This window comes from Wyeomyia smithii, chromosome 3 (genome assembly GCF_029784165.1).
Source record: "Wyeomyia smithii strain HCP4-BCI-WySm-NY-G18 chromosome 3, ASM2978416v1, whole genome shotgun sequence".
Taxonomy (NCBI): domain Eukaryota; kingdom Metazoa; phylum Arthropoda; class Insecta; order Diptera; family Culicidae; genus Wyeomyia; species Wyeomyia smithii.
In genome coordinates this window covers 181,489,466-181,513,139 of record NC_073696.1, presented here as the reverse complement: position 1 = coordinate 181,513,139, position 23,674 = coordinate 181,489,466, and the positions used below count along the sequence as shown (strand labels likewise).

General features: G+C 41.7%; 1 protein-coding gene across 3 annotated transcripts in view; it reads right to left on the bottom strand.

Moving 5' to 3' along the window:
- LOC129729730 (uncharacterized) overlaps positions 1-23,674 on the bottom strand; it is a 78,604-nt gene that overhangs the window by 42,638 nt on the left and 12,292 nt on the right. Inside the window, exon 2 of one of the 3 annotated variants that reach the window (XM_055688519.1) lies at positions 566-595. The exons of 1 other annotated variant lie outside the window; for it this stretch is intronic. The gene's annotated coding sequence lies outside the window, so the exon portion shown is untranslated. The remainder of the gene's footprint in view (positions 1-565; positions 596-23,674) is intronic. One more of the 3 variants, XM_055688520.1, reaches the window with a different exon arrangement.

The window sequence follows — 23,674 nt, the reverse complement described above, 5'->3', positions numbered from 1 at the left end:
CAATTCTCGCACAAGAAATTTGAGAGCTCCAAAGTCAACGATGTTCATGATTAACCACGCGCAGATCCGTCAACCGGCCTAGTATTCATTCACGGTTTCAAGGTGGATTGCTTAAGTGTTTCTGCTGCTTGGAAATCTGTATGGTCAACCTTTACCTATTGTGAAAGACACTCATAAATGATGTATGGTCGGATGAGCTTTATTGGCACAGCAACATTTTGTAGCTTAGGTATATTTTTTTCTTAATTTTTTATGGTTAGTCCAATCATGGAGGATGACAGCTGAATGATTTTCTTTTACTGAGCAAAAAAGTGCATTGCATTCTCGTCAAGCTCTGAACCTAACCCTAGAAAAAATTGAACCATGTAATTTGTATGGATGTATACCTTTTTCATCATTTATGACCTAGTCAAAAAAACCGCTAAAATTTCTTTGCAGCAGCCAATAGTTTTTTACGTTACGCAAGCTATTTTTTTAAACATCTACTGTCCCTACTGAGGGTTTATAATTTGCATGTGGAGCCTTATATTATTAGAATGTTTTTCAAGTTAGCGTTTTAATTTACCTTTACAGCGAAATGCAGAGTCATCAGCTTCTGAAACAAGGATAAAAGTATGAATTATTGAGTGTCTTTCATGATGCTTCAGCAACGAGTAGGGCAATATTAGGCAATATTAATACCAGGAAGTGAAGGTATAAATTTGCAAAAAAAAATGAAATTCACAAGGCCACACAATCTAGTCGGTTCCAACGTAAAAAAATAATTAAAAGTAAATTGAAAAGCAAACAATGAAAAATCCAACTACATAGTTTAAATTATATTCTGTGGTCTAATTAAAGCAATTATTGTGTTTATGGTTGCTTATTTTTAATGTACTGTAATCTTGATTCGCCTTGGCAATTACAGTACTAAAACCGCATCGTGTCATTTCAAATTTACAATTCAAATGATATGGGAAATAAACATGTTTGTTTTGAATCAATTTATTCTGGTCAAATAATTTCAAAATTGTTTCGAACAGATGATTTATCGTTTTAACTAAATATTTGCATACTAAAGACACTATAGAGCATTCCCACGCCGAATAGCAAATTATTTGAACGTGATTGTCTGCGATTCAAATATCATTTTCCTGATGCAGAAACCAAACTAAATGAGGTAGTTTTTACTATTAATCTTGACTTGTTTTCTCAAAAGTAACTCAGGAAGTTTCGGTTGGTATACCCGAAATAATCGGCTTAATCTCTATCTCTATCACTACCTCCACGTGGTACCAACTGGGATACGAGCAACCAAGGGAAGATCGATGGGTACTTACTAAGTACTACTTAGTCGTATGCTGAAAGGGAAGCGGGAGGTGTTCTCCTTGGAGAGCAGCTTGTCTGAGCGTCTGTTCCCTATATCAAGGGTGGCTTAAACAGCGGCTGATCTGAAACAGACAGCTGAATTATGAACCGGACCTATTGAGGCAGAATGCTAAAGAGCAATTTCACAAAAAACGGGTAACCAATTTAATCGACCTTTTTATATGGCTAAAACTTTGCATAGATGTTTTTATAGGCAAAAGATGCCATTTTTTGCTGTTTGTTTATTTCTTTAGAATAGGTACGACTTATTTTTGAGAAGCTATTGAAAATGCTATTTTGGGAAGGTATGGATGATTACAAATATTGTTAGGTTCAAAGCGGTTTGTTTGATCGGTATGATGTCTGCGGCAAAGGTGTAGATAACAATTTTGTCTTTCTAAAAAATATACACTCAAAAAAAATTTTTTTTTGTTAAAAAAAGTTAAAATAAAAATTTAAAATTGATTACCTATCATGAAAAGCTCATTTTTTTATAAAAACAACAAAAGACTATCTAAACAATCCAAAAAATTCAACAACAACTTCTTCGCCTATTACAACGTCTATGCAAAGTTTCAGTCAAATCAAAAATGACAATTTAAAAAAAAATATTAAAACTGGGATATTTTTTGTGGAAATGCTCTAAAACCACGAAAAATCCGAAAAAATCCAATGTGAATCGGAACAATCGGTATAGACCTAGGGAACCATATGGAGCGGGTCATCAGGTGGAGGCCAATTAATAACCGTCCATGCGTGCTAAAGATGAAGGGCAGATTCTTCAAATACAGTCTTATGAACGTGTACCGACAAACGATAAAACCGACGACGCACAGTGCGTTGAATGTAGGGTAAGACGGGACAAAAATCAAAACTACACGATTTTGTCGATAAAACATGTTGATGTAACAAGAAAAGTTATTCGTTACCTTCAGAGTTACTAAATGCATAAGGGTCTTATGTGATTCACTAAATCACAAAACTGTCCCAAACGCCAACGCACTCATCCTGTACCAGAAACCGTTAATCTCTTTGTAAAAGTTGTACATTGTAACGAAAACTGCGGTTTCTATGTTTTACTTAGTTTTACATAGTTGCAAAAGTGACTTAAGTGCAATTATAACGAAAAAAAAAGATTATTTGAGGTATTCTTTTAATTATTATTTTTATTATTTTTTATATATTTAATTACCAGAGTAATGAACAATTTTGAAATTCTTCACGATGCATATTATATTATCAAGTCAAGTTTTAGGTCATCTCCAGACGAATTGGAATAGTTGTTCGAAAAGGTAGCAGCAAATACTAGTTCTACTGGGGAGTTATTTTCAACGAGCTCAGCAACTCGCCGTTTTTTTATTCTGGTGGGCAGCTTTCAAAAAGTTTCTGAGGACGCCCACTAGAAAAACTGTTGTTTTATTCATAATTATTATTCTCACCGAATCGAGGAAGAGCAAGCGGTGATTCCAACCAAATTTCATGCTTTTCCATGAAATACTTTTTTATTCAATTACATTTCTCCCATTTCGAGTTCAATTTCGAATCATATACAGCAGAAAACTTGTGCATTTTTTCATTAACATGCTCAACTGTGTCTTCTGGTAGAGACGATGTCAAATATCGAAATACACATGATGTACTTTTGCTTACATTGCAGTTAAATCACTTCTCAAAAATCTGCCGGTTCACGAGCGATCGGCATTGACATACGAAAAATAAAAAATCTCGCAAAGTTGCAGGAAGTTGCAGCTAATTTTTATATATTTTGTAGAGGACACTTCAAGCAAACTTTTGATATATGTTTTAGAGAGGAGCTCGGTGGAACTTTTTTTGAAACGCTAACGAAAGTTTGAGTTCGCGTTTTTTTCAAAGATTAATACCTTCACCAACTCATCATACCGATTAATCATACACGCAATCGGAACCAAGTCTCTCTACCAATGAAATATATTGCACTAACCTTGATTGTTATTTTCCATTTTATTTTATTGAAATACACGAAGTAATTAAGTTTTACCAACGTTTAGAAAACGCGCGACAATTCAGCACGAAATGTGAAACTAATGATTGCTCTGGACGCTGACGCTTGCTATGCGTGTATTAGTATTTGTGATGCTTCCCAAAGCTCACCAATACTTGTTCACAACCCAGGAGACATCTGTTAACACTTCTGGGTAGTTAATGCATCCAAATAAAAAAGGAAGAAAAACGATTTTTGTCTATGGCTCAACGCACTGTGCGACGTAGAGAAGGAGTTCGAAGGGCTTCTTGAGAAGCGTACGGAGAGTACCCACAACACGACATAAAGATCGTCGTCGGGGATATGAACGCACAAGTTGGACGGGAGGAATTATTTCACTCCGTTATTGTGAAGGAAAGCCTCCACTCAACCACCAACGACAAAGGCTTGAATCAAGTGAATTTAGCTGCGGCAGGAGTATGGCCATCTGCAAAACCTATTTTGCACGTCGAAACATTCAGGAGCACACATAGAGACTGGAGAGGGTTGCTCTCAGATCGACCACCGATTGATGGTTATCACTTTTCAGGCGTCATCGACATGCGGCCTTCTCGGGGCCCGAGCTTCGATTTAGATCACTACCATTTGAATTGAAAGCTCCCCCACGACGCGACGCGATCAGTGACACACCTCGAGCGGTGATAGGCATGGCAGTGGGAACCGCGCGTAGTAGGTAGTGGGATGTTCCATGTCTAGAAGTGACAGTGGAAAAGAATCAGGCCTACGCTAAAGCGTTAGAAGCAACAAACCGTGTGACGCTTAAGTTGCGAGAGAGAAACAGAAAAGCTAAAGCTGCCAAAAAGAGGCTTCACCGTCGCAAGAAACGTGAACACTACGATCATGGAGGCGGAGAACTGCTTCACCAGACACGACACTAGGAGCTTCTACAAAGCGATTAACGGAATGAGAAACTAAACCGTGCGAGTATCGTCCAGTGTAATAACAGGGAGGGGAACCTAATTACCGAAAAGTCGTAGGTAGCCAGGCGGTGAAAACAGCACTTCCAAGTGGTGTTGCTGTTACCCATGCTGAGCAACCTTAAGCTGGACAGCTAAAGCCCTTGGTCTACCCGAGACCGCCGTTAGGCATTACTTCAGGGAGAGGGCCAGTCGTGGGTTTTAGCACTTACCTATACGGGTAGCAGAGCAGCCTATACGGGCCAATTAGTTAACTACCACCTAACTGGGGCATGTCGATGGTTTCCCGTCGATTGGTGCCTTGCAAAATGTTTACGATCTGTGATGCGGCATTGATGACCGCACTCCATATTTCCCTATTCTCGCACATCCTGCACACAATATTCTCTGTCCCACTTATTGCCAGCATTTCGTACCTTATCCGCTCGAAACGCGGACATGGGAAGAACACATGCTCCGCGTTTTCTTCCGCACCCGTACATGCGGGGCACATAGGGGACTCGACGTACCCGAACCTATGCAGGTACTGCCTAAAGCAGCCATGGCCTGACAGGATCTGTGTCAGATGGAAGGGTACTTCCCCATGGCGCCTATTAATCCAGCATGCTAACTCTGGAATGAGTCAGTGTGTCCATCTACCTTTCGTAGTGTTGGACCACTCCCGCTGCCACCTAGCTATTGAAGATGACCGTATGGTGTTGCGTATACTCCTCGTGTCGCGTTGGTCGAAGCACTCTACATCCTCTTTGACGCTGATGCAGATGGGCATCATGCCAGCCAAGACACAAACCGCCTCGTACGACACTGTTCGGTATGCGCACGCGACCCTTAGGCACACTAGCTTGTACGTACTCTCGGGTTTGCCACGATGGCACGAGGTACCCAAAACCTTGGACCACACTGGCCCTCCATACCTGAGTATGGACGTGGTCACGCTAGCAAGGACTTTGCGCCTGCTGCTACGGACCACCGAGCTGTTTGCCATCATGCGAGATAACGCCGCTACAGCCATGGAAGCTTTCCTGCAGGTATAATCGACGTGGCTCCCGAATGTGAGCTTGTCGTCGATCATAACCCCCAGAAGCTTCAAGGAGCGTTTTGAGACGATAGTGCATAAACCAGCACTGATCGATGCCTCCTGCTCCGACTTCCTGTTATTAACAACGATAACCTCTGTCTTATGGTGCGCTAGCTCCAGTTTTCTGAAGTGCATCCAATCTTCCACTAAGCGTATGGATAGCGCGACCTTAACCTCCACCTCTCTAATTGATTCGCCATAGACCTCAAGAGTTATATCGTCGGCGAAGCCTACAACCCCTGGAGGAAGTGTTAGTTTTAACATGTCGTCATACATGGCATTCCACAATACCGGGTCCAGGATGGAACCTTGCGGTACATTTGCGGTAACTGGGACGCTTTTCTGACCCTCGTTTGTGTTGTACACTAGCACTCGATTCTGAAAGTAGTTACCCAAAATCTTGAACAACGGCGCCGGCACTCAGAGGCTCTGTAACGCTAAGGCTATGGAGTCCCAGCTGGCACTGTTAAACGCGTTCTTCACGTCGAGCGTGACGATCGCGCAATAACGAATGTCCCTCCCTTTACGTTGAATTGCAACCTCAGCCGTTCTGGTGACGGAGAGAATTGCATCCACCGTGGACCTACCTTTTCGAGAACCGAACTGGTTGCTAGACCGTTCTCACTTTCTGTGTATTTCATCAGTCCATTGAGGATTACCCTCTCAAGCTCCTTGCCTGTCGTGTCCAGCAGGCAGATTGGTCTGTATGCCGATGGGTCACCTGGTGGTTACCCGACCTTCGCAACAGCACCAGCCTCTGGCGCTTCCACACGAAAAGAGGCAGTCGTCAAGGCATTTTTGCATGACCGCCTTGAACAACCCGGAGGTGGTTCAAGTGGTTCCAAGTGGTGCTGAACGGTGAAGAAGGTACAAGAGTCTCTCTGTTTATACAGAGTGTTCAATAAGTTCGAATACAGCTTTTCATTGTTTATAGGTGCGCATCATGTGCGTTCTGTGCATTGGTATTGGTGTCAACTTTAACCTCATACATAGGTTAACCGACTTGCCGCATTTGCTGTGTGTTTACCGAGCACGATGAAGGAGTATCGCGACACGTAATAAAGTTGTTTGCGAGAGGTGAGCGACTCGACGACATACTCCGATGGTTGAAATCCCATGGGGTGATGCGGAATTTCATCTATACCATCTTCAGTAACGAGACACAGGCTCCGTTAAGAACCATGCGAAATCCGGGCGTCCGCGTTCAGCGAGGACGCCAGCAGCCTACAACATGATGCGGGAGCGAGGCCTCCGAAAAATGAACAGCGCGATTTGGGAGACCGCAGCTGACCTGGATGTGTCGGACGGGACTGTCCACAGTATAATGACGAAGGACCTGGTATACAAGCCGTACAAGAAATGCAAGATTCACGGATTAACGAAAAAGAGGCTGGACAGAGCCAAACTGATATATTCGCAGCACGCAGGTCCGGAGTTCGTGTTTTCTAATGTTTGAAATGATTGGCCGACGTTGGCCAGCATCTCCCCGTCCCACAAAAGCATTCCGCGGTTCAGAAGGACCCCGTCGGTGATCAACGCCGCGCACTATAAGACCGAAATTCTAGAGAAGGTTGTGGCCCCGTCACTTCGAGACCTCTACGCAAAGGATCATTACGACCTTCAACAGGACGGCGCACCGGCCCACACGGCGAAAACACACACGGTTTGAAGCCAATTAAATAAACTGTTAGGTCCGCACACTAGTCATTTGTTATATCGCTAAATTTAAGAAGAAACGATAAACAAGTGTTCAAAAACTGTTGACTTTATTGCGCGAGTCTGCAAGACAATGTGCCGAAATGTGCTATATTTCTTTCCACGAGATGAGAACAAATATCACAGTCAACATCGCTTTACATACTTTCCGCCTGTTTCTACGTAGAATAGGTTTTTTATACCTTGCACTGGTGGTACAATACACTATTTTTTCTAAGTATCATTGATTAACCTAACTGCTGACAACTAAAATTTGGAATTAGTTTGAGGCTCTCTTACTCCAGTACAAACACGCTTAGAGAGTAATGAGAGTCTGTATATGAAAGCTCTCTCTCTCTCTCTCTCTCTCTCTCTCTCTCTCTCTCTTTATACCAGTTTTTTTTTGTTTTGTTCATGTATGCCCATTTCAGTACAAAATGGCGTCGAAACAAGAAGAACTCCGTAAGCGCATTATACAGCTCGTTATGAACTGCACAACGACAAAGAAAGTTAACGGTAAACCGTTTCAAAAGCGAAAACCTTCCAGTTTCGGCTGTGCATAACTTCCTGCAAACCACAACAATAATCCGCCAGGAAGGTTGTGGAAAACCCGGCCAGAGTAGTGGACAGAAAAGGACTATTCCCTTTTTGTCTAAACCATGGTTTAAGCCCAGTAGCTTGCGGAGCTCCGTAACCGCAAGGTTACAGGGTCCGCCTTGGTAAGCGGGTGGTCGTGGGTTCGAATCTTAATAGAACCAGACCATTCGGTTGCCAAAGGACTTAAGCGAATTTATAATAAAACTGGTTTGAGAAATGTATGAAAGTTCTCTCCAGGTGATTGTAATTAGGCGTTATTGTTAGGATGGACAGAGGCTCGGTATAATAGAGTAGTAAGCATAAAACGGAAAAGTAAAACTTACACACAAGCACGGAAATGAATGATAAGCGTATCACTTACTTCAATAGTGATACTGCCAATAATATGAAGTGCGGAGTACAGAAAACACCTGGGCAATATCACAATAGATCTAATCTCTGGTCGCAGTGATGAGTCCACACAGGAAAAAAAACAGCCTAGTAGCTTGGCTATTAATCGAAATATATACTAGAACGAATGTTTAAACAAAATCATTAGTTCATTTTTTCCAGAACACCATACCGATGAAAAGTATATGTTTTAGCCAGAAGCCACTCGACTCCATTTGTACCCCAAATTCGCAACCCAACAAATCTACCTCAGCGTCGTCCAATCGAAGATTGGTAAAATCAAGAGACGCATTCGAAAAGTCGACATGAACGCTCTTGTTCAAGCATCATAAAATAGCTTCGTCGGAAGGCCGGAAACGGACTTTCCTTAAATGTACATTTTTTTTGACGTAGGACTACGTCTTTGTTTTCTATACTAGATTACATTTTGTGAAATTGAAAATGAAAGTGGCAAATGTTGCGTCAGATTTCAAACGATTATAGCAAGCGAACGACTTAATGCATCTTAGTCATTTATATGTCGGTGGATAGATAAAATGTGTAACAGTTGTTTGATATAATGTTTAACATTGTTGCTTTGCTGCTTAATGGTGAAAAGTTCCAAGGTCAAGCTCTCCCAAACATTTCCCTCGCTATAGGCTTGCTTCCCGAGCACGGATAACAATAACATGGACGGAATAAATTCCACTGCCTACATATTTTGACTCAACAAAGTGTTTTGTTATTCCGCGTCGAACACTCGACAGAAACGGACGTGCAAAGTGGTCGTTCTATTACAATCCGGTCCGTGTGTACGAATAGCCAAACAAAAGAGTGTATTATTCGCGCTAAAGGCCAACTAGATTGTGAGTTGTGTCGCTACGTTCTGTACCCGGCTCGCAACTTTGGCTGTATTGGTGCAAAATACCAGCTGCAGTTTTGATCTGTGCACAGTGAATAGATCTTTCTAATTCAAGGCCATCAGTTGACAGTCGAGCCGTGTCACTGTGCTGAGTGATCTCACACCCGACTCACTGCTGGTGGCTGTATTGGTGCTGCTGTACTGGTGCTGCTGGCTGCTTTGGGTGCAGCTTCGAACGATCGGACAACCACTGCTGGAAGGAAGAAGTAAGGAGGTACGTGTTCTTGTCAGCGCTAGTACGCTAGTGCGCTACATTTAGCGCGATGGATATAGATTCCTCGCCTCCCGTGCCACCATCCCCGAACCCCCCTGACCCTGACCCTTCTGTTACCCCCTCCCCTGTTCATTCTCCAGTCACCCCTCGCCCCAGGCTTTACCCGGACGGATCTCAACAGGGCAGCTATACTGTTTATTTTCGTCCAAAGGCAGGAGTGAATTCAAAGCGATTAAACATACTGCAAATTTCTAAAGACCTGACGAAGGGGTACAAGGCCGTGACCGAAATTTCCAAGGTCCGACCTAACAAGCTCCGTGTCGTGGTCAGTGATCTGGCACAGGCCAATGCTATCGCTTGCTCTGAGCTCTTCACACGCGAGTATCGCGTTTACATACCCGCACGAGACGTGGAGATCGACGGTGTCATAACCGATTCGAGTCTGTCTGTCGAGTGTATCCTAAAAAGCGCAACCGGTTGCTTCAAAAATACCGAAACACAGGCGAAGATTTTGGATTGTAAGCAATTGCGGTCCATGTCTCTCGTCGGCGGTAAAAGAGTTTACACTCCTTCAGACTCGTTTCGCGTTACGTTTGCCGGATCTGCACTCCCTAGCCACGTCTCGATCGACCGGGTTCGTCTGCCTGTGCGATTGTATGTACCCCGTGTTATGAATTGCACCAATTGCAAGCAGTTAGGCCACCCAGCCGCCTACTGCTGCAATAAGGCACGATGTAGCAAGTGTGGATTTCTTGAGATTCTTGCAGTGTTAATGCTGAAAAATGTATTCACTGTGGGGAAAACCAGCATGAGCTCTCCACATGCCCGGTGTACATGCAGCGCAGAGATAAAATTAAGCGGTCACTTAAGGAGCGTTCAAAGCGTTCTTATGCTGAGATGCTGAAGAAGACCGTGACCACTTCTACCATAACATCGAATCCCTTCGATCTGTTGTCCTCTGATGAAACCGATTCTGACGATTCATCAGCGGGAACATCTTACGCCAATCCTGGGGAGTCTAGGAAGAGGAAAAATGTTTCTTCTCCTAAACTTCCCCGTAAAGGTCCTAAGATTTCCCAAAGTGTAATGAAAAGTACGAACAAACCAAGCAGTGCTGCGGAAAAACCGAAGCAAACTTCTCCTGGGCTTGCAAATTTAAAGACCCAGAAGGAGTTCCCAGCACTGCCAGGAACATCTAAAACCCCAGTTGTTCCTTTTGCACATCCAGTTGATGAAACAAACCCTGGATTAGTGAAATTTTCTGACATTGTGGACTGGATTTTTGAAAATTTAATATACCCGATCCAATTAAAATTTTTCTTACAGCATTCCTCCCAACAGTTAGATCATTTTTGAAGCAGTTGACTGCCCAATGGCCCCTCCTTGCAGCGATTGTATCCTTCGATGCCTAATTCAACTGCGTATATGAAGGATTCTATCTCTGTCTTACAGTGGAATTGTAGAAGTATTTTACCAAAAATTGATTCGTTTAAAGTTTTGATAAATAAAAACAAATGCGATGCATTTTCCCTTTGTGAAACTTGGCTTACTTCAAATATTGATCTCAACTTCCATGATTTTAATATTATTCGCCTTGATCGAGACACCCCATATGGAGGAGTACTTTTAGGGATTAAAAAGTGCTATTCTTTCTATCGTATTAACCTCCCCTCGATTCCAGGCATCGAAGTTGTCGCATGTCAAATGACAATACAAGGTAAAGAGCTTTGTATTGCCTCAATATATATTCCTCCCAGAGCACAGGTTGGGCAACGGCTGCTCTTTGATTTAATAGAACTTCTTCCCTCGCCACGTTTGATTTTGGGAGACTTCAACTCTCATGGTGTGGCTTGAGGTTCCCCTTACAATGATAACCGCTCCTCTTTAATCTATAACCTTTGCGATGACTTCGACATGACTATTTTGAACAACGGTGAAATGACACGTATCCCGAAACCTCCAGCGCGCCCAAGCGAATTGGATCTATCCTTATGTTCGACGTCGCTACGGTTGGATTGCACATGGAAGGTAATCCTCGATCCTCACGGTAGCGACCATTTGCCTATTCTTATTTCAATTTATAACGGGTCAACTCGCATGCGACCAGTTGACATTCCGTATGACCTCACATGGAATGTCGATTGGAAGTTATACGAGGAAATGATTTCAAAAGCGGTCGAGTCGATTCAACATCATCCACCACTTGAAGAATACAACCTCCTCGCGGGCTTGATTCTCGACGCCGCGTTGCAATGCAAACGATCAAAGAACGGCCTCCCACTCCGTGGTGGGACCAAGAGTGCTCCGATGTCTACACGCAAAGATCCGACGCGTTTTTGGCCTTCCAGAAGGGAGGTATACCCGACGACTATATACGGTATTCGGAGCTTAATACCAAGCTTAAAAGCCTGGCTAAAGCAAAGAAACGCGGATATTGGCGTCGGTTCGTGAACGAGACGTCGAGGGAGACATCGATGAGCACTCTTTGGAACACAGCCCGAAGAATGCGGACTCGCGTAACGGTCAACGAAAGCGAGGAGTCTTCAAGTCGGTGGATATTTGATTTTGCCAGGAGAGTATGTCCGGACTCTGTTCCTGAGCAAAACATTGTTCACGATGCGTCTCCGGGCCACGACGTGATAAAATCACCTTTTACGATAGCAGAATTTTCAGTTGCCCTCCTGTCCTGTAACAATAACGCGCCTGGGTTAGATAGAATCAAATTCAACTTGTTGAAGAATCTACCCGGCAATGCCAAGAGGCGCTTGTTGAACTTGTTCAATAAGTTCCTGGAGCAAAACATTGTACCGCAGGATTGGAGGCAAGTGAAGGTGATCGCCATCCAAAAACCAGGGAAACCCGCTTCTGATCACAACTCTTTTAGGCCGATTGCAATGCTATCCTGTATCCGGAAATTGATGGAAAAAATGATACTCCGTCGTTTAGACCATTGGGTCGAATCAAATGGTCTACTATCAGATACTCAATTTGGCTTCCGCCGTGCCAAAGGGACGAATGATTGTCTTGCGTTGCTTTCAACAGATATTCAGCTGGCGTATGCTCGCAAAGAACAAATAGCGTCTGCGTTCTTGGACATTAAGGGGGCTTTTGATTTCGTTTCTATTGACATTCTTTCGGTTAAACTTCACCGAGAAGGATTTTTTCCAATTTTGAACAATTTTTTGCACAATTTGTTGTCCGAAAAGCACATGCATTTTACGCACGGCGATTTGGCAACTTTTCGCATTAGCTACATGGGTCTTCCCCAGGGCTCATGTTTAAGCCCCCTTCTTTACAACTTTTATGTAAATGACATCGACGAATGTCTGGCAAATTCATGCACGATAAGACAACTTGCAGACGACAGTGTAATCTCTGTTACAGGAGCCAAAGCTGCCGATTTGCAGGACCATTGCAAGATACCTTGGACAATTTGTCTGCTTGGGCTCTACAGCTAGGTATCGAATTCTCTCCGGAGAAGACTGAGATAGTAGTTTTTTCTAGGAAGCATGAACCTGCTCAGCTTCAAACACAATTAATGGGTAAAACGATTCCTCAGGTTTTGGTACACAAATATCTTGGTGTCTGGTTCGACTCTAAAGGCACCTGGGGTTGTCACGTGAGGTATCTGATGAAAAAATGTCAACAAAGAGTGAATTTTCTTCGTACAATAACCGGACAATGGTGGGGAGCCCACCCAGGAGACCTTATAAGGCTTTACCAAACAACGATGCTGTCTGTTATTGAGTACGGGTGTTCTGCTTCCGCTCCGCAGCAAACACACATTTGATCAAACTGGAGCGAATACAATATCGTTGTTTGCGTATCGCCTTGGGTTGCATGCAATCGACCCATACGATGAGTTTGGAGATCTTAGCTGGAGTACTACCATTGAAAAGCCGCTTCTGGAGCCTGTCTTCTCGTATTCTTATCAAATGTGAGGTCTTGAACCGTCCTGTGATTGAAAATTTTGAAAGGTTAATCGAACTTAATTCTCAAACCCGTTTTATGACATTGTATTTCAATCACATGTCCCAAAATATTAACCCTTCTTCGAATATTCCAAATCGTGTCGACTTATTAAATACTTCTGATTCTACTGTGTTTTTCGATACATCCATGATAGAAGAAACTCGTGGAATCCCGGATCATTTACGCGTGCAGCAGATCCCTAAAATTTTTTCCAATAAATATCGAAACATCAACTGCGACAATATGTACTACACTGACGGATCACTTCTTGATGGGTCCACTGGCTTCGGTATCTTCAATAACAATTTAACCGTCTCCCATAAGCTCGATAATCCTGCTTCTGTTTACGTCGCAGAATTAGCTGCAATTCAGTACACCCTAGGGATTATCGAAAAAATGCCCAAGGACCATTATTTCATCTTTACGGACAGTCTCAGCTCCATTGAGGCTCTCCGATCGATGAAAGATGTTAAGCACTCTCCGTATTTCCTGGGGAAAATACTGGAACATCTGAGTGCTTTATCCGAAAAATCGTATCAGATTACCTTAGCGTGGGTTCCTTCTCACTGCTCGATACCGGGTAATGAGAAAGCGGACTCTTTGGCTAAGGTGGGCGCAACAAACGGTGATATTTATGAAAGACCAATTGCCTTTAATGAATTTTTCGCATTTGTACGTCAGAATACGATCATCAGTTGGCAAAATTCTTGGACCAAGGGGGAACTGGGAAGGTGGTTACATTCCATAATCCCCAAGGTATCGACAAACCCGTGGTTCAAGGGGTTGGATGTAGGTCGGGATTTCATTTGCGTGATGTCCCGGCTTATGTCCAATCACTATAGATTTGACGCGCATCTCCGTCGTGTTGGGCTCGGGGAGAGTGGTATTTGTGCCTGTGGTGAAGGTTACCACGACATAGAGCACGTTGTTTGGTCATGCCCTGTACACCGTGATGCCAGGTCTAAATTAATAGCTTCCCTGCAGGCCGAAGGTAGGCAGCCGGCTGTTCCTGTTCGTGTTGTCTTGGCGAGCCGTGACCTATCCTACATGTCCCTTATATACGTTTTCCTGAAATCCATCCACGCCCCAGTTTAGTCCTATCCCCTTCCGCCTACATCCGACCAAACGACAAGAACACGTTAAGACCCCGGATCCGGAAACAGCAATCAGACCCGCACGATACTCTCAAGGCCCGATGGAAACAACCCAATATGCCAGTCCGTAATATCTTGGCCCAGCAGCGGAACAAATTTAATATGCTGCTTACCTATGGCAATGAAAACCATCAAACAGCAAACCTGTGCTTGCAATGCAAAATATTCTAGCTTTAAGTTAGATTTAGTTTCAGCTCGTAGTCGGCAGCGAGGATAAAAAATTTGTTTTTAGTTATTAAGATACTTTAGAAAGTAAGCTACCAGATATAATTGGCGCCGTTAAACATTGAATTGTATTTGTGCCGTGTCAAATAAACTATAGATGAAGAAAAAAAAGTGTTTTGTTCCGTTTGTCTTTCTCAAAACTGAGTGGCCACGCCCTCATGGTGAAAATCTATGCTGAACTCGATACAAAAGACTGCGTGTAGAAAATTCAGCTTCAGTCTAGTTTGTCACACAATAGCGAGTGGAGTATAGCTGTTAGAGGTACGCGACATTGAGAAACGAGAGCTGCATACGAGTCAACTTCCAGACATTGCGGAACATGTTACCTTTATTTTGCATACGGCAGCAGCGGTTGCCATCGTACGCTACAGGATATTTTGCTGACACAGCTACTGGAGGGCACAGCGGAGAGCAAATTTTATTATACGCGACCAAGCAAAATATTCAATGCTACCGGTGGTGGTGCGATCATCAGCGTTCTGTAGCACACATTTCGAGCTGAAGATTATGGAATCGGTTCTTTTCAGAACTATAAATGTTTGAAGATAAGAGTTATGAGAATTTTCACAACTACTTCTAGTGTGAAATGTTCATCTTTTTCTCAATAATCATTTTTACGTCGTTATTGTAACGTTGTTACGTTGTTATTGTAGGGCGCACCAAAGATAAACGGTAGTGTTGCCTATGAATAGTTTATCACAGCAAGATATAACCCTCATTTCAAGAATTTTCACGCATAAATTGAGTTATTTTCCGGTTTAATTGTTTCTTTGTGCCCACTCGAAGAACACCGTTATCAGTCAAATATTAGTAACGAAAATTAGTTAACCTAAGAACCAGAGTGATTTTCGCATCGGGAATGCAAAAACTTTCTTTTGGTGCTTATGAAAATCACTCAGTAGTATCGGAGGTTTTTTGTTTTGTTTCTCTTTCTCTCAACTGCGTGGCCACGCCCTAATCGCAAAAATCTACGTAGAACTCGATACAAAAGACTGCGTGTTGAAAATTCAGCTTCAGTCTAGTTTGTCACACAATAGCGACTGGAGTATAGCTGTTAGAGATACGTGACATTGAGAAACGAGAGCTGCATACGAGTAATCTTCCTGGCACTGCGGAACATGTTACCTTTATTTTGCATACGGCAGCAACAGTTACCATCGTACGCTGCAGAATATTAGCTGGCACAGCTACTGAAGGGCACAGCGGAGAGCAAACTTTATTATGCACGGTCAAGCAAAATATTCAATACTACCAATCACACTGGGAACTACAACATATGTAAGATTGCATAACAGCGCCCCAGACGGTGTTAGGGGTCGTACACAAATTACGTAACGCTTAAAATCAAGATTTCAGACCCCCTCTCCCCCCTATGTAACTCCCCTCCCTAAAATTAGGTAACGCTGATCAACCTGATCCCCCCCGAAATTTTCAATTTCGAGCCAATATCACAGTTACGTAACTGTCTCTACTAACCACCCACCTCCCCTTCCCCTACGTAACAATGAGTAACGCAGACTCAACCCCCCTCCTCCTCCTTCAGGCGTTACGTAATTTGTGACGACGCCTTATCGCGCGGTGATTGTTCTTCGACTGGAAATTTGAAATGATCGTTTTTTGTGGCGATGTTAGTCTGTGCTATAACTATCCAAATATAATTCCTCGGTTTATTTCTAGTTGTTTAAAGTACATTAGTTATAGTATGACGTGGGAATATGTAGTCCGCTTTGACAAAAGTGAAAAGGAAACAAATGATGAGCACAGGGCCGGATTTAGGCGCTGGGGGGCCCGGGGCAAATTTGTATGTGAGGCCCTCTTTTCTTAAAACATTCAGAGATAACGTTCTGGATGGTGACGAGCAAAAAAAAGTCGCCCCAGGACTAAGGGGGATTTTCGAATCGGGAGGCCCGGGGCATTCGCCCCTTCCCCCCCCCCCCCCCTTCAAATCCGAGCCTGGATGAGCAGACCAAAGTAGTAATTGGTCAACTATAATCAAACTTCAAAAAGTTTTTGCTCGCTCATTCCACATGAAGCTCAATTTCCTTAATGCCCACTAAATTGAACTAGTTGAATAGCATATTAATCGCAATCAACACTGTTACAGTTCTTCCGTTTACTTTTTATAACATGATAAAAAGTTCCCATCGCTCATTACCATACGTACTTTTATTGTTTATTAGTATAGGTACGTAGTTAAAATTCAACTTGGCCACAAACGCACGAGTGCAAACTAAAGAAATGTAATGCCCAATCGAATTCAATTCACGAATCTGCTTGGAATGCAGATTGAAAAGCGTTATTGCAGCTACATGCAAAGGTGAGGGACAATGAAATTAATTATTTCGATTTTAACAAATCGACGAACATTGTCAGGCTTTACCAGTTAATTCAAAAGTTGAAAGCGTACCGGACAAAAAGCAAATTATTCGTTTGATTTCATGGATATTTATAAGATAAGAAAGCTTCATGCCCGTTAGTTTGTCATGAAACGAAATGCAACTAGCCTGTCTCTGACCTTAACGGTTCAAAAGATCGTATAATAATGCATTTAAAGTGCAAGCTAGAGGTGAAATTTTACCCAATAAAATCCACGATTCATTCGTCACAAAGCGTCAACCAACTTGAACAAATGGCTCCGGAAATGTAATTAAGCATCGTGCAACCGGTGGTCTAAGATGAGTTTATTGTCCTTTAGCTTTCACGCTTGAAAATTTAATTCAATATCAGTAAGGTCATTCCGGTCGTAAATTACACGAAAAAAATTCATAATGCAACCGAAGTCATGACAGAGATTTCCGAAACGGTATGGTCGAGACAGAAAGCGCTACCGCAACAGGCCCCACCGCCACTGCAACAATCGGTTCCGGTCAATAAACGCTTGATGTGAGAAACAAAAATGCGCCGTCAACAAAGGCAGCACAAGCCAAACCTGCCCTCGACCTGAGCAAAGGCTGCCCGCGCGACGCCACTCTGGAGACCCGCTGGCTGGATGTCGCATAACTTTCTCGAGGGTGTCGTTCGACCAGCGCAACGGAATCCACAAGCAGGTGAAAGGTGGGTACGGCCTGTTTTGGGGTGCGGTTCCACTTCACTTGCTCTTTCTGACCGGATGAACTTTCAGCGGGTCTACTTGCGAAGAGAAGTTGCACGATCGGGCTGTTAGGGATGTGGTGACACAGTAATTTCCATCCTAAGCTCAAAAATTGAACATTAGCGGTACTGACTGAGATTCTATATCGCTACTAAATTAATATTTTTCTCTGCAAAAATTGGTTGAAATCATCATGTGATTCATATCCCCCGTATTTTGATAAAATCGGGTATTGACTTCCAATTGTTTCAATATTTTCAATTAATTTGATTTCATGTTTTTTTTTAACATTTAAAGATAGTAATTTTTGACTATAGAAATTGGACCCCGTAATACTAAACGTTACGTTTCCATACACTATGTTTACGTGCAGACCCGAACATGTAGCGACACCGGTAATAAACATAAAAAACTAGGGCTGATTAAATACACTTAGCTAGACTCTGAACGCAGCGCGGTAAGTACTCGCCAAGCTTGTTCTCTTTCCGTGTAGTGTCTGTATGTATCTGTTTCATTCACTCTCATTAGGCACTTTCAACTGTGGTGACCTCGATTAGTCTCCTTCTGAGGCATTGTTTTGTTCGTCCCATTCTCTCTGTGTTACAGAGCTCGCGCGATATTATCATGAGTCATTTTTCTAATTTCCCGAGCGCACCGCGATTATTTGGGACCCACCGTAATTGTAGTTGTGAAATACTAGAGAAACTTAAGGTGTTGTGAATGAAGTGTTGTTAGAAAAAAAAATTCCGCCATACAAAGCAACTGTTTCACACCGGTTTCGAAAACCGGCAGCAGCGCTTTGTTCAGGTTTGTACCGCAAGCATCTGCCTATCCACTAGAGTCAAATTAAATAGAAAACGAAGAAAGTTGATAACGTTGAACGATGATGTATTCAAACTCATTATATCGTAAAATGCTGGGTTAGCTACGTTATACTTGCAAATGAGTAGAACATAATAATTACCATACAAGACACTAAAATTAATCGCTCATCAAATTTGTAGGCAAGGTTGAACTAATTTATTTTGTGACTATTTTATTATAAGAACACAAATAAACCAGCAAGTAGCTGTACGATAGAGAGAATGGTTAGAAGAAGATATTTTGTCACAATTTCATGGGTACTCCTGCTATGACCACAGAACAGGATTAAGGAAAAAATCACCAACTTATTTTTTCATACTATATTGCACATTTTCATTTAATTACAAAAAAAGTTGAGCATCAATCTCGATTCTTCAGTGATTTAACCATACTAACTTGGATACAGCAGTACTCATAGACTCATAGCCTAGCTATGCATATTAATCGATAATAATCATAAATCATCGAATGATGTCAACTAAATTTTATGCTTTACGAACTAATTTCATTTTTTGTCATATGACTTTACATTTTAAGTTTAGTAAAGCGGGCAATGTATGCAGTTTGCGAGGATGCGAAAATGAACGGGAATAGAAGGTGTGACTTTTAGGCTTAGAAACGGACGAGGGAAAATTTTTTCTAAGCCTAAAAGTCACACCTTCTATTCCCGTTCATTTTCGCATCCTCGCAAACTGCATACATTGCCCGCTTTACTAAACTTAAATTTTATGCCTCCATTATATTAACAATTGAATTAACCATATGTCAGGGAACGAATATTCGATCGATGCAACGACACAACCGACAAATGCTCCATTGTTATACAACTCCGATGGAAAGCAGGAAGCATTCGTTCACAAAAGCAATACAATGTTCGAAACATTTTTTTTTGTATCATCAGTCAGTAACCATTTCGAAACACATTACATGAAAGATATGCAACAGCAACTTATGATCCTTAGCATCGGCCCGGCCTCACGGAGATGAAGAGGACACGAATTCCACTTCGGAAAATACATAAAACTATAGCTGGGCTGTCCAGTCAAGTTGCATGCATTCCTGAGATGGTGGCTTCAATAAACGGTGCAAGTTTTACTGTGTACAAAAAGTGCACTTGTCTGCACAAGATATGCCCATATATTGGCAACAGAGGTAAAACGGCAAGTGATATTGCGTATCGTGGTCAGCTTTTGGTAACTTGTTCCACCAGTACCGGCTGCTGCGAAAGAAAGTTTCCCTCTCACTAGACTAGCCGGCAGTGCCCTGGCTGGCTGAGGCTGCAGGGTGCTGCCCGTATATGATCACTGCAAACGACATGTATGTAGGAACTCCCGAACCGGACCGGACGTGCTGAGAGTGGCAAAGATACAAGTGCAGGTCTCTGGCAACAACATGGAAGCCGCTCATAAAACAACGGCAGCAATGGGTATAAACTGCAAAGTAGCAGTAACTAGTATAACATTGGTGAACGAAAAAAAAAGATGCAAAATTGAAAGAGAAAACAGTAAAAGTTGCTTGCGACCACTTAGTTTACGGCTTGGAGACAACAGCCGAAAGCGGAATTGCGCCAATCATGGCCGTAAAGGGTGCTTTCCGATGAATTGTACTTCCGGTGAGACGAGACTCTTATTCACACGTTTTTTCTATTTGTGTTATGTGAGGTCCACTAAAAACCCCAAATAATTCAATAACTGCTGTAAAAATGTACACTGAAATGTCGTTGTTTGAAGTGCATCAAAAAAAATAATAATTATATTATATTTGTTGAACAATACTTAAAGAAAGATTGAAAATTAACACATGCCTAACAATTGTAGATTAATTGATGTACCTGCAAATCGTTCGCAGAAAAACATCGTATTATTTGACGCAATAAACATATAGTTTAGTGTGGCAGTCGTGAATGTAAGCAACATTCAAGTAACTTTTTAACAAATTATTGTTGCCTTAAGGTGAAAGTGGACGGGGGCGTTTCTACATAAAATTTTGAGGTTAGATTTCTTTACACTTGACGATTTGAGCATAAAATCTCAGCTTCCACCTAATAAATAGCGCTTGAATTGCTACTCTATGCATGCGTCAGTTGTGCAACAATCGATCAAACACGTAATTTTGATGATTTTCGAGAAAATTATCTTGCAAAATTCGGACAAAATTCGGGCACGAGGTTTCACCTTAAGAAAACAATTCAAGAGATTTACTATATGTCAAGATAAATTATTTTGTACAAGTGAGGTCTTTGATTTTCAAAATTTTTGTTTTAAATATTAAGGATCTGCATTACTGTTCATTAGGCTGCCAATAGTATATATGAGAAAAATTTAACCTTCGAATTCCGTCTAGCGGTACAGTGCAGAAGCTTTGTCTGCTAGAATAAAGTCTCCATGCAAAATTCCAGCTCAACCAGAATCTACAAAGACACCGATTTGTTCAACCAAATTTCATAGAAATGCATATAATTTCAAGGTCTGGTGTATTTTGAAAAGATCGAGTTTCTGGTCCGATTGAAATGGCTAAATCTATCTTCTAGACCTTTTCCAGGGACTTGTCATACATAAGTCCCCGTACGTGCGGAGAAAATAGCGGTCTGCAATCAAATTTGTCGCTGGCTTGAACTACGCAAAGGCTTATCTGAACAGCATGTGCGTTGCACGGTAAGCGGTATCGCAAATGATAGTAGAAAAACACTGCATCTTTAACGTTGATCTCCTATTGTCCCTCTTCAATATTCTCCTGCACTCACGCAAAAGTTGTAATGTGCGTAACAACATCAATATTGCGTCTTTTAAGAGCAGTTTTTGTACTGTTTCAGAACCAGTACAACGAATGTGTGTTGTTCCGGTGCTATTATTACCATGATGATTCGTACTGGTATTGGTAATATTTTTCAGAATGCTGCTATCGTTAAAGCAGTGCAAGCAGTAATCAATGCTGATTATTTTGGTACTGACTAGGTTAATGCAAATATGAACTGATCGATTCACTATCATGAATCCGGTCATTCAAAAACATCATCGAATCAATAACAATTAAAAATACATTAGATTTGTTTAAAACATTCTGCATTTAACGACGACTCTGGATTTATTCATATGCATTCGGTACCACGTTACTGGCAACAGCGTCAGTAAATTCTGTTGCAACGAGGCTCGCTATTGGTTGTTTCGGTTGCTGACGGTGATTAGGGATGCACGAGCTTTTGATACGCACCGTTTGCCTAAAACCGAAGTCTACCGAAACACTACGATTTTGTGTGTATTATACATATCCTGATTTCGATCTCTGTCAATGTATTCATTACGCAACTGTTGCGTTATCCTTTTGACACATCAGATGTGCAAAGCCAGAGCATTTAATGTGCGTTTTGAGATGACACATCGGTTGATGTAAGCTTGAACTTTTGCGTACTCATATCCCTACTATTTACAACGAAACCCGCATTGAGAGTGAGTGTCGTGAGCGCATCAACCCCATTTTTTAATCCCGTTCTCCTACAAAATAGGCATAGATTTATACTCTCTAAATGAGACTTGAGAGCAAAAGTGGTACATGTGCCATTAAGTAAATTTTTCAGGAGACGCGATAAACGAAAACACTCAAATAGTAAATTATTTTCAACAATTTTTCCCAACATAACTGCACTCAATCATTGCTGGAAAGGTTTCAAAAGACGGTACATGAAAGCATAACGAGTTCTGGTTGAGAAACTTACACATACTTCAATGGAAAAATATACCACTTTTGTTCTATGGGAAAATAATGACAACCAGATATCGTTGAGAGCAAAAGTGGTACATGTCCACTCTAAGCATGAAGGATGCATTATAGCTCGCTAATCTCAAAACATAGAAGATTCATGTCTTCAGCAGAGTTGTTCAAGTGATTGAGTACTATAGAATGATGATCTGTTTGTTAAGGAATTCTGTCACTTTGTGGCGCTAGTGTATATGTAACAGAAGACATTTTAAATAATCTAGATCGACTGGGGCCAATTCAAAGGAGAATACCCTGGTATCTTCAGAATTGCTATTTGGTCGATAATAACTACACGATGGACCCAGGTTCAACTTTCGGTAGACTACCGGTTGGCCTCCGGATCCAGAAATACCGTAGAAAAGGAAAATTGAAAATTATTTTGGCTATAACTCTGGTATAAGTTATCAGATCTCGGCTTTTCGTTGATATTATGGTATATTTTTGCATGTGATAGTTTCAAAAAAAAAAAAAACACGAAGAATACTAGGACCTGTTCATTAAAGCAGACAGTGTATGTAGTTAGAGGAGCGACAAATGAGTGAACTGAAAATATGATACAACCTTGGAAAAATATACACCGTATCCAGATGGGACTAAGACCTGTTTTTCAAAATTAATCTCGTTTACGGTAACTCCGGATCTTTCGGAGGGCTATCTGATGGTATATTTGAGTAACATTCTGTCATGAGATCATTCATTTTCGTCTGGGAGTGGTTTAGAAAAAAAGGGGGATTTTGGAGCATATTTCGCTAAAAAAAAATTTCCTTCTAGAATTGGTCTCGAAAAAAAAAAACAGGAAGCTTTAGTAACACTTTTGAAAATTGACATTTAACGCTAGTTCCGGATCTTTCGGTGAAATCGTTTCGTTTCTAGTCAAACCCGCAGAAGCAGTTTCGAAAAAATTAGGAAGCTCTAGAATCACTTTAGAAAATTGACCTAAATAACGGTATTTCTGGATCTTTCGGAAGGCTATCGGTGGCCTGCCTAAAGCCAAACCTGGGTCCAGTGTGTAAATATATATCTATATCAGAGACCTCAGAGAGTTATCTTCTAAATTGGCCACAGCATACGAGTTGAAATAGATAAAACTCTTTCTGTTACAAAATAGTCACGGGTACACTAGCGCCAGGTAGTGAGAACATTCCAAAACAGACAGATCTTCTCAAGTACTCAATCACTTGACCAACTTTGCTGAAGACATTATTGTTCTATATCCTAAGATCTTCGACTAACAATTCATCTAATATGCACAGACTGGACATGTACCACTTTTGCTCTCAACGAAATGGTGATTATGTTAATTACCAAAAATTGTTCTGGCTATAACTTTGGTTTAGGTTATCAGATCTCGGTTTTTCTTGGATATTCTAGTAGGTACGTTATTGCGTTCTGCATCAATTTATGCAAAAAAAAACAAAAAGTGTAAAAATGGCACATGTACCACTTTTGCTCT